Source organism: Heteronotia binoei, chromosome 21, assembly GCF_032191835.1.
Source record: "Heteronotia binoei isolate CCM8104 ecotype False Entrance Well chromosome 21, APGP_CSIRO_Hbin_v1, whole genome shotgun sequence".
NCBI classification, from domain to species: domain Eukaryota; kingdom Metazoa; phylum Chordata; class Lepidosauria; order Squamata; family Gekkonidae; genus Heteronotia; species Heteronotia binoei.
The window spans coordinates 37,789,871-37,804,696 of record NC_083243.1 but is presented as its reverse complement, the minus strand read 5'-3'; the positions used below and the strand labels follow the sequence as shown (position 1 = coordinate 37,804,696).

Sequence of the window (14,826 nt, the reverse complement as noted above, 5' to 3'; positions counted from 1 at the left end):
TTATTATATTATGGACTACTTTCACTCTTGGTGCATTCTCTTTGTATAGCTTACCTCAGTCTTGTGGGAATCTCAGGCATTCACATGCACAGCCATTTTGAAGACCAAGTATTCAGCCATGATTAGCCTTGTTTGAACACTTCACCACCACCCTGAGTAATTACTTCTATGCAACATGACTTTATGTTGCATAGACTCTATGCTGAATAGAACTATGTTGCATAGAACAACTATGACCTTTTATCACTTCAGAATCACCAAGTTCAAAGTCTCTCCATTGGCTTCCACCATTTACGATATGATCATAACACCACTTAAACTTATCAGGCTGTGGTAAGCATTACTGAAGCAATACATGAATTAGGAGGTCAGGAAGGCTCGCACACTTTCAGCTTTCTGCAAACTGTTTAAAACAAAACTGTTCAAGAGGGCATTTTTATGAAGCAATAGGGCTTCATTAATTATAACAGGAAGGTCCACGAAGACACTTCAAGAGGGCACCATACTGTGGACTATACTACTGATCTATGTTATCTGTTGCTGTATTTTTATCTTGCTCACACTACATTGAATTTCTAGTTATGTAATACAATTTCTTGCACCATTTAATATGTTATGTTTAATACTCATGCCTTCTTTCAAGTTTCTGTCCTATCCCATTGTTTATTATATGTCTCCATCCTAGCTATTGCATTAATTTACATTATGTAATCTGCCTTGAGTCATAGTGGGAAATGCAGATTATAAACATAAATAAATTTAAAGTGCAATCCTAGAGAAGGTATAAGTGCCACTGAGTTCAATAGGACTTGCTCCCCAGTACTACAGACTTAGACTGCAGCTCTTTACAAATAAGAGGTATTTGTGAGTTTCCAGCATTGTGCAGGGGGTTGGACTAGATGACCCTGGAGGTCCCTTCCAACTCTATGATTCTATGATTCTAAATAATATACTATCCCAAGAAGCTTCCATTATTATTTAAAATATTATTATTTAAAATTATTTAAAATAATATTATTTAAAATAATATACTATCCCAAGAAGGGTTCTATTATTAAAGTAATTGTCAAGCACTTTCAGCAGAGTACCTATTGAAACCAATTTCCTATAACTAAAATAATAAAAAATAAGAACAAGACCAGCAATAAAAACAATAAAAGCAGCAGCATAAAATCAACAGCACAGGAGCCGCAGAATTAGCAATAAAAAAGGATAATATAAAAAACATGAGGGGAAAGAGTTTTGGCCTGATGCTGAAAATTACTACATCTTGCACCAGAAACCCAGATTGGTGTAGTGATTAGGAGCATGGACTCTAATCTGGGAGAACCAGGTTTGATTCCCCATTCCTCCACATGTACCTACTGCTGAATGACCTTTGGTCAGTCAAAAGTTCTTTTACAACTGTTCTCTTAAGAGCAGTTCTTGGGAGAGCTCTCTCAGCTCCACCAGTCTGCTGTGAGGAGGGGAAGGGAAAGACGACTGTAACCCTCTCTGAGACTCCGAGTGAAAGACAGGGTATAAATCCAATCTCTTCTTTTCTCTTTTACCAGTTGTAGCTTCTGAGCAGTTTTTAAAAGGGATATAAAATACACTGATGTAACCAACATTGGATGTGATCACAGCATGGATAACTATGACTAGATCATGCCTGTCATGAAGAACCTCAAACCACTACAACTCCCCCAAAGCCATCAAAACAAATATAAAAAATGGGCCACAAGAAGACCTGAGCCTCCACCCAGATGCTAAAGGCACCCATCAAGCTAGGAGCAACTTAATTCAAAAGAGTTCCTCCTCAAATGGCTATTTTATTGCTCTCTGGAAAGTTATCTAGTAATTTATATCCACACTCTTTTTTAATAGAAATGAAATGACTATTGGCTGAAGAAAGAACTGAGGCGTCACAATTTGAGGGCTTTTACAGTCTGTGCGCAAGTTTAAAAGGCTTCAGGTTGGAATTAGGTTGCTATCCACCTAAACTTGAAAAGTCCAGTAAAAATTAGTTCTCACTCCTACAGAAAGTAAATACATTTCCACTCTGCCTAATAAACATTTCTGACAAAGAAGTGAACAATTTATAAGAAAGGAGACAGACGCTAAGCTGTGGAACAGACAGTTGGCATGCCTCTAGTTCATTTAGAACATTTGTATCCTACCTCTCTCTCTTTGGCTTGATGAGGCTTCCGAACAAACAGACTGGGACTGATAAACATTAAAGTACAATTTAAAATAATTTTAAAACGAATCAAACCAAGCCTGATTTTCTCCTAGAAGTTACAAGTTGAGGCTATACTACTCTGGTCACATTATGAGACAACATGATTTGCTGAAAAAGATAATAATGCTAGGAAGAGGCGAAGGCAGCAAGAAAAGATGAAGACCAGCACGAGATGGTTTGACTCAATCAAGGAAGCCATGGCCCTCAGTTTGCAAGACCTGAGCAAGGCTGTTAGTAACAGGACATTTGGGTGGTTAATTCATAGGGTCACCATGAGTTGGAAGTGACCTGATGGCACTAACACACACATAATCATGAAAAACCATACTCTAGGGAATTAAATATTACAGACCTGAACACAAAGATCTCTGGAGGGGTAGTACGCATAGAGATACCAGCACTGGTAATGAGACCGGAAACTTAGATCTCAATTATGTACAGGATGATTCAGTCCAGCAGGATGCCAAGAATAAATGGACATAAGTCTGACTTTAGAAACTACTACATTTAGTTGCTAACCTAAGAGTAGCAGTACTCTTACAAAGGAATTTCAAAGGAAGATTAGAAAGAGAGACTTCTGAATTGCAACTGATAATGCAGCTCAAGACAATGCATCATCCAGGACTGAATTAAGAGCTAGTTTTCCTGTCTCATTATCAATATTATTTGGCATCTGAAATCACTCCTCTCTCCAAGATTTGACCAATCGAGGTGTTCTAATTCCTAATCAGGGCCTTTTTGAAAGAAAATAAAATCTAGATAGAAACAGAAAAATCCAACATATTTTTTTAAACTTTTCAGAATAAGCCAAAATACTTTCCTCAATGTAAATTGTGCTTGTCAGAAGAACTGAAGAAGGAGGAGGAAGGAAGAAAGAGAAGGAAAAGAAGAACTTCCACACAAAAGCTTATACTTGGAATAAATCGCTGTTGGTCTTCAAGCTGCCACGGGACTCCAACTCTGTTCTCTCTTTCTCTCCCTCTCCCCATTCCTCCTCAAAAGAGGAAGAGCAGCCCTAGAGAAAGAAGCAGAAGCACTCTCTCTCTCTCTATGTGAGTGTGTGTGTGTAAGAGAGAGAGACTCTGACTTGTGTTCTTAACAGTAGAATCTGCTCTAGTAACAAATACCACCTCAGTCTCCAAAAAACCCCATATTGTCTGTGCCCAAAGTTTATAGAGACACTGTCCACATCTTTGTGAAATAAAAACAGACCAACTTGTAAATTTTATTTATTTATTTATTTATATTTCAATTTATATCCCGCCCTTCCCACCGAAGCGGCTCAGGGCGGCTTACAACATATAAAATCTAACATAGGTTTAGCTTTAAAACATCAATTTACAACAATTTAAAACAGTAAGATAATAAAACATATAGAACAGCGGTCTATCGGAATGTTACACTACAGCCTTCCAAAGTTTCCAGTGTCAGTTAGTTATAAGCCAGCCGGAAGAGGACTGTCTTGCAGGCCCTGCGGAACTGCCCAAGGTTGACTGTCAGGCTCTCTTCTTATAACTTTCTGTCCTGCTACAGCATTTAATTAATCAGAGATTTCAGGACCACAGAGCATCCTTCGATCCAGACGTGAGGATTTCTTCCACCTGCATTCCCTCATGCTTGACTTTGCCTGTTAACTCATGTCATTAATTCATTAGACAGCAAACTTTCCATTGTCCTGCTTGTCGTGCCTATTGTGCAGCTGCAGGTTCTGGGCCACCTCCTCTGATATCAATCTCTAGACACGATACTGAGCTAGAGGCCTCGATCTTCCGACATTCGCTTGCTTGACTTCCACAGTTTCAACAATAACTTTTAAATCAAGACTTCTAAATGCTGCAGTTGGTTAAAACTTGTCCACTGCATAGCCCTTGCTACCACTTACCTCAAGAAACATACTGAACTTCAGCATGAAACGAAACCCTACTATCCACACAGCTATTTGCACCCTAATAAATTTTAGTCCAGATATAGTCATTGACATCTGTTCCAGAGACTATTGTATAAGATTGTAAGAATTAGAGATTCCCTCTACCATTATAACAATTGTACAGAACCCATGGTATCATGAACACTGGCTAAGCAGCCTGGGTCATTTTGGTTCACGGTGCATGGAACAGGCCATCCACTCTAAGAAGAAACCATCCACTCTAAGAAGAAATTCCTTCCAAACCTTCACGCTTTTGTCTGTCATGATCCACTTTGCAAGGAACTACTCCTGTCTTCTTGATAGGGATGCCACTCACAAACTTGGGGCTAGATTTTATGTTCTGCTCTGCTAACATCACAGCCTTCGATCAGCACAAGGAATCAGATACTGAATTCAGTATAAAAGCCGACCTTCGACAAGCCTCACGCAGAACAAAGGTGAGACTCTACTTCAATCTGTAAAATGATGTGTTGCTCAACTTGCTTTAAGCTACTTCTGCAGTCCAAATATAGTAAATTAGCCTCATTGAAAGACATGGTCAACACTTTCTTAGTAAACTATAATGCAATAATTCTAGAAAACGCATAGTGATGAATGTGCAAAAGGGGTATAATCTGATTACTCCAATAGTGCTTAAAACAACAAACTGCAATTATTTGTGTAGCCCCAAATATGAACCTCCTGCACTTCAAGCTGCCAAAATATTTGATTTCCTTTGTTGGTCTCCACTTGCCTCCCTGAAGCTATTCCATTTACAAAGAAAAAGGGTGGGGGGGGAGAGCTATCTTACTCAATCTAGGAACAGTCTTTAGAAGCCACTCTTCTTTCCATTCCCAGAAAACTGGATTATAAAACCACACTCCTCATAGGTTCAAGACTTTTGACACCATTATATTAAATTGAATTTGAACAGTTCCCAGTTTAAAGTCAGATAAGCATTTCCACTAAAGCCCTATTTCAAAACGTGGCAAGCCTGGATTCCTGAAGCAAATTCTATCAAGAAGGTTCATATCTATTTAGAGACATTATATGCCAGGGCAAGACCTTAACTAACAGAAACACAGGGAGATACAGTGTCAAAACTTGGCAAAGAACAGTTAAGGCAAGACCTTATTCTGGGACAATCCACATTGTATATAGTAGGAACAGTGTTCCCTCGAAGCTGAGTTAGCATGAGCTAGCTCACAGATTTTTAGCCTTCAGCTCACACCTTTTTGTCTTAGCTCAGGAAAAATGGCCTCAGAACACAATAATTTATGCAGTACCTCACAACTTTAATGCCAGTAGCTCACAAAGTAGAATTTTTGCTCACAAAACTCCACAGCTTAGAGGGAACATTGACTAGGAGTTCAATAGCACCTTTAAGACTAACAAAATTTTATTCAGAATGTAAACTTTTATATGCACGTATACTTCATCAGACAATGGAATGGGGTACAGTAAGCAGAGCTTCATATAGCTGGTCAACGGTGGTTAAGAATGTAAAGTGGTACAAAGTTAGAATCCAATGGCAAAATAGTGAAATTAACAAATTGAAAGAACATTTGGGTCTGGATAGCATTTGTGTAGGGAAAATAATAAAACAGTAACATGTCAGAATGAGAGAATGATGGAGAGAATGTCATAAGGCAATAAATTCAGTCCATTAATTGCTCTATTGCTTGAAATCTGAGCTAAACTAAGAACATGTCTTTCACAGAGGTGTTCCTGTCCATCTAATTTAGCATGTAACATACATTATAAACATCATTCTAGTTTGCTATTAGAAAAAAAAAGAATACATTAAAATATAGTGGAAAATGGGTTTAGCATATGTAATGAGATAAACTGCCAATATCCCTTATTTGAGTTGCAGCTGTCACGGGGGGAGGGGAGCTTTCTACATTTTTCCCACCTAATATATTCTTAGCTAGAAAGAAAGAGAGGACAGCTTGCTCTGTATACAGGCACACTAGCAGCAAGTCCCTCTAAAAAGCACCAAAAGAAGGGAACTCTATAGGGATTTACAACCCAACAAGTAAGGCTGCATGGCCAACTGAAGGGATCCAACTCATTAGTTGGATCTGTCAGGGGAAGGTGCCAACAGAGATCTTTCCCATGTTCCTTTCCCTCCAACAGTCTGTTCTGACCCTTGGAAATTCTATTCCCAGGCTCACAGGACCCACAAGAATCAATAACCATATGGGTCAGGAGGCTGCAGTGGGGAGGGGAAAGAAGATAAAATTACCTTTTCTGCTTCTTTCAGTGGCATGTACATTTTGTGGTTCAAACTATACTTCAACTGTAAAGTAGTTATAGATCGGCCAAGATTCCTTCATGACTGTGAAAGAAAATTCCTTCATCGGAGAATGAACACATGGAATTTATTGATTATTTTTGGTTACTGTAAAATTATACACAAAATTTTTTGAAAGCAAAAATGCAAAATTAATATTGGCTTAAAAGTAAAAATAATTTAATGTGTCTGTTAATTTAGTCAAGATTGAAGATGGAAAGCACTAAATAAGCAAGTTTAATACTTTAAGAGTCAACCATGTGCTTACCTGTGATAATAAAAGGCAAACATTTTAAAAATTGTTTGCCTTTTATTACCACAGGTAAGTATATGGTTGACTCAGTCTAGGAATTGTGCTATCGTTACAAATAAGGTTGCAATGGGACTGAATTTTACATCTGGGCAAGTAAAGTTGGCTGTCAGACCCAATCACAATTTGGTCCCCTGACTGAAATTCAGTTTGGCAAATCTGTCAGAAGGACAAAAGGACACCATTCCTATGTACTTCAACAATGCAGAATGAAACGTATTACTATGGTTTGTGTTGACCAAATATTTGATAAACATATTAATACACATAACGAGCCTGCTTTGGCGGGGAGTGTGGGATATAAATCCAATAAAATAAAATAAATAAAAATAACCAGTACTGTAAAAAATCCAAGTTACTGGACTGCCACTTGGTCCTTTAAAGTGACATAGGGTAACTAACAACAGGAATAATTAACAACAACAAAATCAACAGGGAAATGCTAGCAAAATTCCCCTCCAACTGGCTGAACTCTTCCAAACAGATACTGAGCACCAGGACTAGGAATTCAATAGAGAACCTGATAGTCTGATACAAAAAGTATGTTTGTGCTGAAGAAGGAAAAGAACAAACGGCTGTACTTTTAGACTTCTAAAGATTTTTTTTTTAAAAAAATCTTTGGATATCATCTAGCCAAAGGTAAGCACTTTGAAGCTACATTTATTTCAACAGAAGAGATCTAAGCTTCTGTGCCTGAGAAACGTGATAAAATTCAAGAGAGTTAATGCTAAACTTTGGCTGCCTCACCACTTTTGATGTTTGTACACATTAGGATGTGCTGTTCAAGTAAATTTATGGCTGACCTTTATTCATGAACATTTGTATGTGAGGGCAGTGTAAACGGACAAGTCCAAATTACACACACAGCTTAGCCAGGGAATGTTGTCAGGAAGCTGCTCTCTTCACAACTACTTAATACTTCCTGTCTCACACTTGGAGATGCCACATCTTTAAAGTTAGAGCTTCTCAGCTTCCTGAGCCCGTTGTCTGGCTCTACAGCCCTTGGTTGGCCAAATGTTTGACTTTCCTAACATATGGGAAGGCTCTGTTCCCCCTCCCCCTAAGAATACAGACAATGATTTACAAAAGGTTGTTAATGCCCCCATTGGTTCTTCCAAAAACTGGCTTGTTAAATAATCTGGTTTGACTCAATCTCTGCTTAAACTGTCAAACTGGGTTTAATTAAAACCCTGACATTCAAAGCAGGGCCTCTATATGGCTTTATAAAACTTCAGAAAGTATTTCCAATGTTTACGTAGAGGATAGCAAAATTACTCTGATGGGTGGATAAACTAATAAGGAAAATGCACAAAAATATTTTAAACTGAGAATCTGAAGTACTTTAAAGCATACTGTTGTTTTTTTTTAAAAATCTGAAGCTTTTAAATTCCTGTTAGACAATTATTTTGTTTTGGTGGATTCTTAACTTCTATTTATAATACCAAGCTGGAAGCATTTCTTAAAGTTGCCTGCTTTATCATCCATGCTTTCTCTCCATCAGGCCTGACCATCGCTGCAATATCCCCGTTGCTATGTCACCATTTGACAAACACACACACAAACAAATGTTCTGCGGAGGGGGGGGGGACATAACCTTGAAAAATATGATAAAGAAAGATCTGAAATGTTCAATCGGTAGGGAGCTGGGACGAAATTTTTACTATTCATAACCACCAAACATGTACAGTATGTGTTATAATGAACAAGAAAAAAACACAAAATACTTTATATATTAGCTTTATGCAAAATGCATTAAAGAAGCAACTAGATTAGATGTCAGAGATAATAACTGCATTTTCAGTCAACTTTAATTTTCTTTAAAAGCAGCAGCAAGAGGGGGGGAGAGAGAATCTGAACTGGGGCTGTAGCTGTAAGGTGCGTGTAAGGTATGTGGGGGTGTCTCCTCTCTCTGTTCTGCACTCCTACACAGAAGTTCCCCACACCCAGCTGCTATTCACTCTAGAATGGGACTAGAAGAAGTGCCATTGGGCTCAACTCCATCATAAGACCTCCTCATGTACCAGGGTCTTTATGCAAGGAGAATCATATTTTAAAAGTCATAATTGCTCCCTGAGTTAAGTTAAACATTGTGTAACCCAAAGCCTTTTCCCTGAGCAATGTTCCTTCTAAGCTGCATTAGTGTGAGCTACTTCACACTTTTTTAGCTTCTGGCTCACACATTTTTGTCTTAACTCAGGAAAAATGGCCCCAGAGCAAACTATTTATGCAGCGGCTCACAACTTTAATGTCAGTAGGTCACTAAGTAGAATTTTTGCTCACAAGACTCCAAAGCTTAGAGTGAGTATTGCCCCTGAGCACAAGCAATTTCTGGGCACTGTAAAATACAGGAAGAAAAGTTCTAAATATTGTGCAACTGAAACTGTGGTACATCTGTTTACGTTTCTGGTGGTATATTTCTGGATTCAAGCCCTGGTTTTACAACTTTGCGAGAAGGCATGTAGGAGAAACGACTAAATTCCTCTACCCTACTCAGGTATCCTGGATAAAGTAAAAAGGTACCTGAAAAATCTAACCAAGAATCTCCAGAATGCTGTCTCCCTATCTAGCTAGATCCAGGTGGGCAGTCATATTGATCTGAAGCAGTAGAACAAAGCAGGAGTCAAGTTGCACCTTTAGTACCATCAAAGTTTTATTCAGAATGTAAGCTTCTAGCACAAAAAAGCTTACATTCTGAATAAAACTTTGTTGGTCTTAAAGGTGCAACTTGACTCCTTCCCTGTCTTGTTGTTTATGTTAAATATATCAACCGTGTCCTCCAACCTCAGAGGTTCTTAAATGAACTCACAACAGACCAAGAAAAATCCTCTCATAGGCTACAGTTAAACAACAGTACTTTAATTAATGCAAAAAATAGTGTAGCTATATAACATTTATGTTACTGAGTTTTACCCCCTCCCCCAGCTAGCCAATGGTGTATGATTTGCCCAGTTTAATTAAATATAACACAGAGACTTGAACTTCTTGAGCACCTGCAACAAATTTCTCTCTCTCTCGGCTTGACTTCGCGAACGAAGATTTAAGAAGGGTGCAGTAGTCCATGTCTGCTGCAGGCTCGCTGGTGGCTGACAAGACCAATGCGGGACAGGCAGATCCGGCCACAGTGGCTGCAGGGAAAAGTCTGATTTGGGGTTGGTGCTGTAGCAGCGCGATTCTTCCTCAATCTCCTTTTGTCCTCAAGACCAGCTATGCGTCACCACGTAAAACCCACGTGGTGTTGTATGTATTGTTTATTTGTGTGTTTTATAATAAACTTCATTTAAACTTAAAAAAAAAAAAAAAAAAAAAGACCAGCTATGCGTGCATTCTCAAAGGAAGAGACAGCCTGGTGGATGGTGTGCCTCCATGCTTTGCGATCTGAGGCTAGGTCAGACCACTGGTGATGGTTGATGCGACAGGTGCCAAGGGATTTCTTCAAGGAGTCCTTGTACCTCTTCTTTGGTGCCCCTCTATTTCGATGGCCGGTGGAAAGTTCGCCATACAGAGCAATCTTGGGAAGGCGGTGGTTTTCCATCCTAGAAATATGCCCTGCCCAGCGCAGCTGCGTCTTTAACAGCAGTGCTTTGATGCTTGTAACCTCCGCCCACTTGAGGACTTCAGTGTTGGTCACAAAGTCACTCCAGTGGATGTTGAGGATGGTGTGAAGGCAGCGCTGATGAAAGCGCTCAAGGAGTCACAGGTGATGACGGTATAAAACCCATGATTCGGAGCCGTAGATGAGGGTTGTCATCACAACCGCTTTGTAAACATTGATCTTTGTGCCTTTTTTCAGATGCTTGTTGCTCCACACTCTTTTGTGCAGTCAGCCAAATGCACGGTTTGCCTTTGCCAGTCTGTTGTCAATCTCCTTGTCGATCTTGGCATCTGAGGAGATGATGCACCCCAGGTAGCTGAACTGCTGGACTGTCTTCAGTACTGATTCACCCACAGTGATGCAGGGAGGGTGATAATCTTCCTGGGGTGCAGGCTGGTGGAGAACTTCTGTCTTCTTCAGGCTAACTTCTAGGCCGAATAGCTTGGCAGCCTCTGCAAAGCAGGACGTCATATGCTGCAGAGCTGATACCGAGTGGGAGACGAGTGCAGCATCATCAGCAAATAGTAGCTCTCGGATGAGTTTTTCCATTGTCTTGGAGTGAGCCTTTAGTCGCCTCAGGTTGAACAGGCTGCCATCGGTGCGATAGCGGATGTAGACACCATCGTCATCATCTAGATCTACTGCGGCTCTTTGAAGCATCATGCTAAAGAAGATCGTAAAGAGAGTTGGCGCGAGAACGCAGCCTTGCTTTACACCTGTGCCTATTGGGAAGGGCTCCGAGAGGTTGTTGCAGTGTCTGACTTGGCCTCGCTGGTCTTCATGTAGCTGGATGATCATGCTGAGGAACCTTGGGGGACATCCTAAACGTTCCAAGATTTGCCACAGGCCTTTCCTGCTAACAGTATCGAAAGCTTTGGTAAGGTCGACAAAAGTCACATATAGACCCTTGTTCTGTTCCCTGCATTTCTCTTAGAGCTGCCTGAGAACAAATACCATGTCGGTGGTGCTCCTGTTAGCTCTGAAGCCACACTGGCTCTCTGGGAGGAGTTCTTCTGCAATGGTGGGCACCAGTCTGTTCAGGAGTATTCTAGCAAGGATTTTGCCTGCGATGGAGAGCAGGGTTATCCCCCGGTAGTTGGAGCAGTCTGACTTTTCCCCTTTGTTCTTGTGTAGAGTAATGATGATTGCATCGCAAAAGTCCTGTGGTAGTTTGCCTTGTTCCCAGCAGGTGACAAGTACTTTGTGAAGTGTGCTATGTAGTACTATGCCCCCATGCTTCCAGATCTCTGGTGGGATTCCATCAACTCCCGCTGCCTTGCCACTTTTCAGTTGCTTGATGGCTTTAACAGTCTCTTCTAGGGTGGGGATCTCATCCAACTCTGTTTTCACTGGTTGAAGTGGGGTGAGATGGATTGCTGAATCTTGAACTATGCGATTGGCACTGAAGAGAACCTGAAAATACTCCGACCACCGGTTCAGTATGGATACCTTGTCTGTGAGGAGCACTTGGCCGTCTGCACTACGCAAGGGACTCTGAGCCTGATATGATGGGCCATATACTGCCTTCAGGGCTTCGTAAAACCCTCTTAAATCACCAGTGTCTGCACACAGCTGGGTTCTCTCTGCAAGCTTGGTCCACCACTCGTTCTGAATGTCTCGAAGCTTGCACTGGAGGTTGCTACATGCAGCGCGAAAGATTGTTTTTTTCCCTGGACAGGAGGGCTGAGCAAGATGTGCTTGGTAGGCAGATCTCTTTTTCGCTAGTAATTCTTGGATCTCTTGATTGTTCTCGTCAAACCAGTCCCTGTTTTTCCTTGTGGAGAACCCGAGGACTTCTTCAGAGATCAACAGGATGGTAGTTTTTAGGTGTTCCCAGAGTGCTTCTGGAGAAGGGTCTGTGGGGCAACTGGGGTCCTCAATTCTTGACTGGAGTTTTGCCTGGAAGGCAGCTTTAACTTCGGCTGACTGAAGGCTGCCAACCTGAAGCTTCCTCTGAGGGATACCTCCTCTCCTGGGTGTTGGTTTAAAGTGAAGACGGAGATTGCAGCGTACAAGACGATGATCCGTATGACATTCCGCACTGGGCATTACTCGGGTGTGTAAGACATCTCGAAGGTCTCTCTGGCGCACCAGAATGTAGTCGATAAGGTGCCAGTGCTTGGACCGTGGGTGCATCCAGGTTGTCTTCAGGCTGTTCTTCTGCTGAAAGATAGTGTTGGTGATGGTGAGCTGGTGCTCCGTGCAGAATTCTAGCAGGAGGCGCCCGTTATCATTGCAGTTGCAAAGGCCGTGTTTGCCAAGCACTCCTTTCCAGGCTTCCGAGTCTTTACCTACTCTGGCATTGAAGTCGCCAAGGATGATCACCTTTTCCGCTGTAGGGGTCTTCCGTACGAGGTTGCGTAGATCAGCATAGAACTTGTTCTTTTCTGCAGGATCTGCTTGAAGGGTTGGGGCATACATACTGAAGAGTGTTGCATGCTGTTTGTTTTGAAGTGGGAGGCGCATGGACATGATGCGATCTGAGTGACCTGTTGGCAGGTTTTTGAGTTTGGAGGCAATGGAGTTCCTGACCATGAAGCCAACGCCAGAAAGGCGGCTCTCAGCCTTTGACTTACCCGACCCTGCAACAAATTTACAGGTGTCCAATCCACCTAATAGGCCCACTTACGGTAGATTTCCCCAGTCCTAGTCAAACCATCAGTCCTAAGAGAAATCAACCCCTACTGTTCCCTGGAAGGTCAGATGCTGAAGCTCAAATACTTTGGCCACCAAATGAGAAGGAAACACTCGGTGGAGAAGACCCTGATGCAGGGAAAGACAGAAGGCAAAAGAAGAAGGAGATGGCAAAAGATGAGATGGCTGGACAGCGTTACTGATGTAACAAATATGAATTTGAGAAAACTTCAGAGGATGGTGGAAGACAGAAGGGTCTGGCGCGACTTTGTCCATGGGGTCGCAAAAAGTCGGACTCGACTGTGCGACTGAACAAAAAATCAAACCAGCTGACTACTTTGCAAACCGTGGCAAATCCAGCTTCCAGAAGTTTTCTATCAGAGCCTTTCCTTGCCCCTCCTGCTAGTACTCACAAATGCACACAATTGTGTCCAAGCCAGATTATCTGGAAGGGTCTTGGCAACTACAGTTCATTTGCAATAGTGTTCTGTACCATTCTTGATATGTGGTTATACTAATTGCTGCTGTCACTTCTACATAGTCCAAGCCTTTCAAATGCTCCAGTTCTGTGCCAAGATTATTATCAGATGGTGTTACATTTTCTAAAGGACCTAATGTGCGTCAATAAAGTTTGATGGCCCATTTCCTTGCTACACAACAGGGCAAGGAAGAAGTCATTTGCTGAGAAGAAGAAGAAGAAGAAGATGATATTGGATTTATATCCCGCCCTCCACTCCGAAGAGTCTCAGAGCGGCTCACAATCTCCTTTACCTTCCTCCCCCACAACAGACACCCTGTGAGGTGGGTGGGGCTGGAGACGGCTCTCACAGCAGCTGCCCTTTCAAGGACAACCTCTGCCAGAGCTATGGCTGACCCAAGGCCATGCTAGCAGGTGCAAGTGGAGGAGTGGGGAATCAAACCCGGTTCTCCCAGATAAGAGTCCGCACACTTAACCACTACACCAAACTGGCTCTCCAGTTTGGAGGGAAAAGGGAGAAGCAAAAAGAATCCTCCATCCAATTTTCTATCACATCTCACATGAACAACTGAAGCTGCCCCATTCAAGTCAGATTGTTGGGTCTTCCCAGATCACTATTGTCTAGTCCGAATGACAACAGCTTTCCAGGGTCCCATGTAGGTCTTTCACATCACCTTATTCTTTTTAAACTGGAGGTGCCAGTGATTGAACCTGGGACCTTCTGCATGTTAAGCAGATGCTCTACCACTGAGCCATGGCCCCTCCCCAAAAAACACACATTGCATTTCCACTTAAAGGGTAAGATGGTCAATTTACTGTGCATATTTACTTTGCATTTTAAGCTGCGCCTTGCCAAAGGCTGAGCACATCTCAGAGAGGCCTGAGAGGAACAGAACAGAGCAGAGCAGCTCTGATAAGCTGAGACAGCTGGAGAAGTTGCTAAGAATTTCTGCGTTTTGAAAGACTTCATTCTGAGGCTTGGGTGACTGCTGAAAAGGCTGAGTTGTGATAGCTGGGGAACTGCTGTACGTTTGGGTGAGTGGGCTAAAGGTGAAAGTGATTGATTGATTGATTGATTGAGAGTAATTGTTGATGATTGGGTGAGTGGGCTAAAGGTGAAAGTGATTGATTGATTGATTGAGAGTAATTGTTGATGATTGCTTAGGAGTGGTCTGCTCCACCCTCTTTGCATTTTAAGCTGCGCCTAAAGGGCTCTTGGCCTGTGGCTCTTTGCCTGGGGGCTTCCTAAGGACCAGGAACCCAGATCCCTGATTTCCTTGTTCTCCCAATAAGGTAAGTTGACCTTCCAGAAGGGGAGCCACGTAAACAACAGCATTTAAAGAGGACTGTATATTTAATATATATATCATGAAGGTAGAATGCCAGCAG

The 14,826-nt window shown here is 41.7% G+C and overlaps 1 protein-coding gene and 1 non-coding gene across 3 annotated transcripts in view; both read right to left on the bottom strand.

Annotated features, from left to right (window-relative positions):
* The window catches only part of ITPK1 (inositol-tetrakisphosphate 1-kinase), a 188,814-nt gene that overhangs the window by 102,127 nt on the left and 71,861 nt on the right, over window positions 1–14,826 (bottom strand). The window lies entirely within an intron of this gene.
* TRNAV-AAC (transfer RNA valine (anticodon AAC)) lies at window positions 14,128–14,202 on the bottom strand. Its single transcript has one exon. It is a non-coding gene; the product is annotated as a tRNA-Val (tRNA).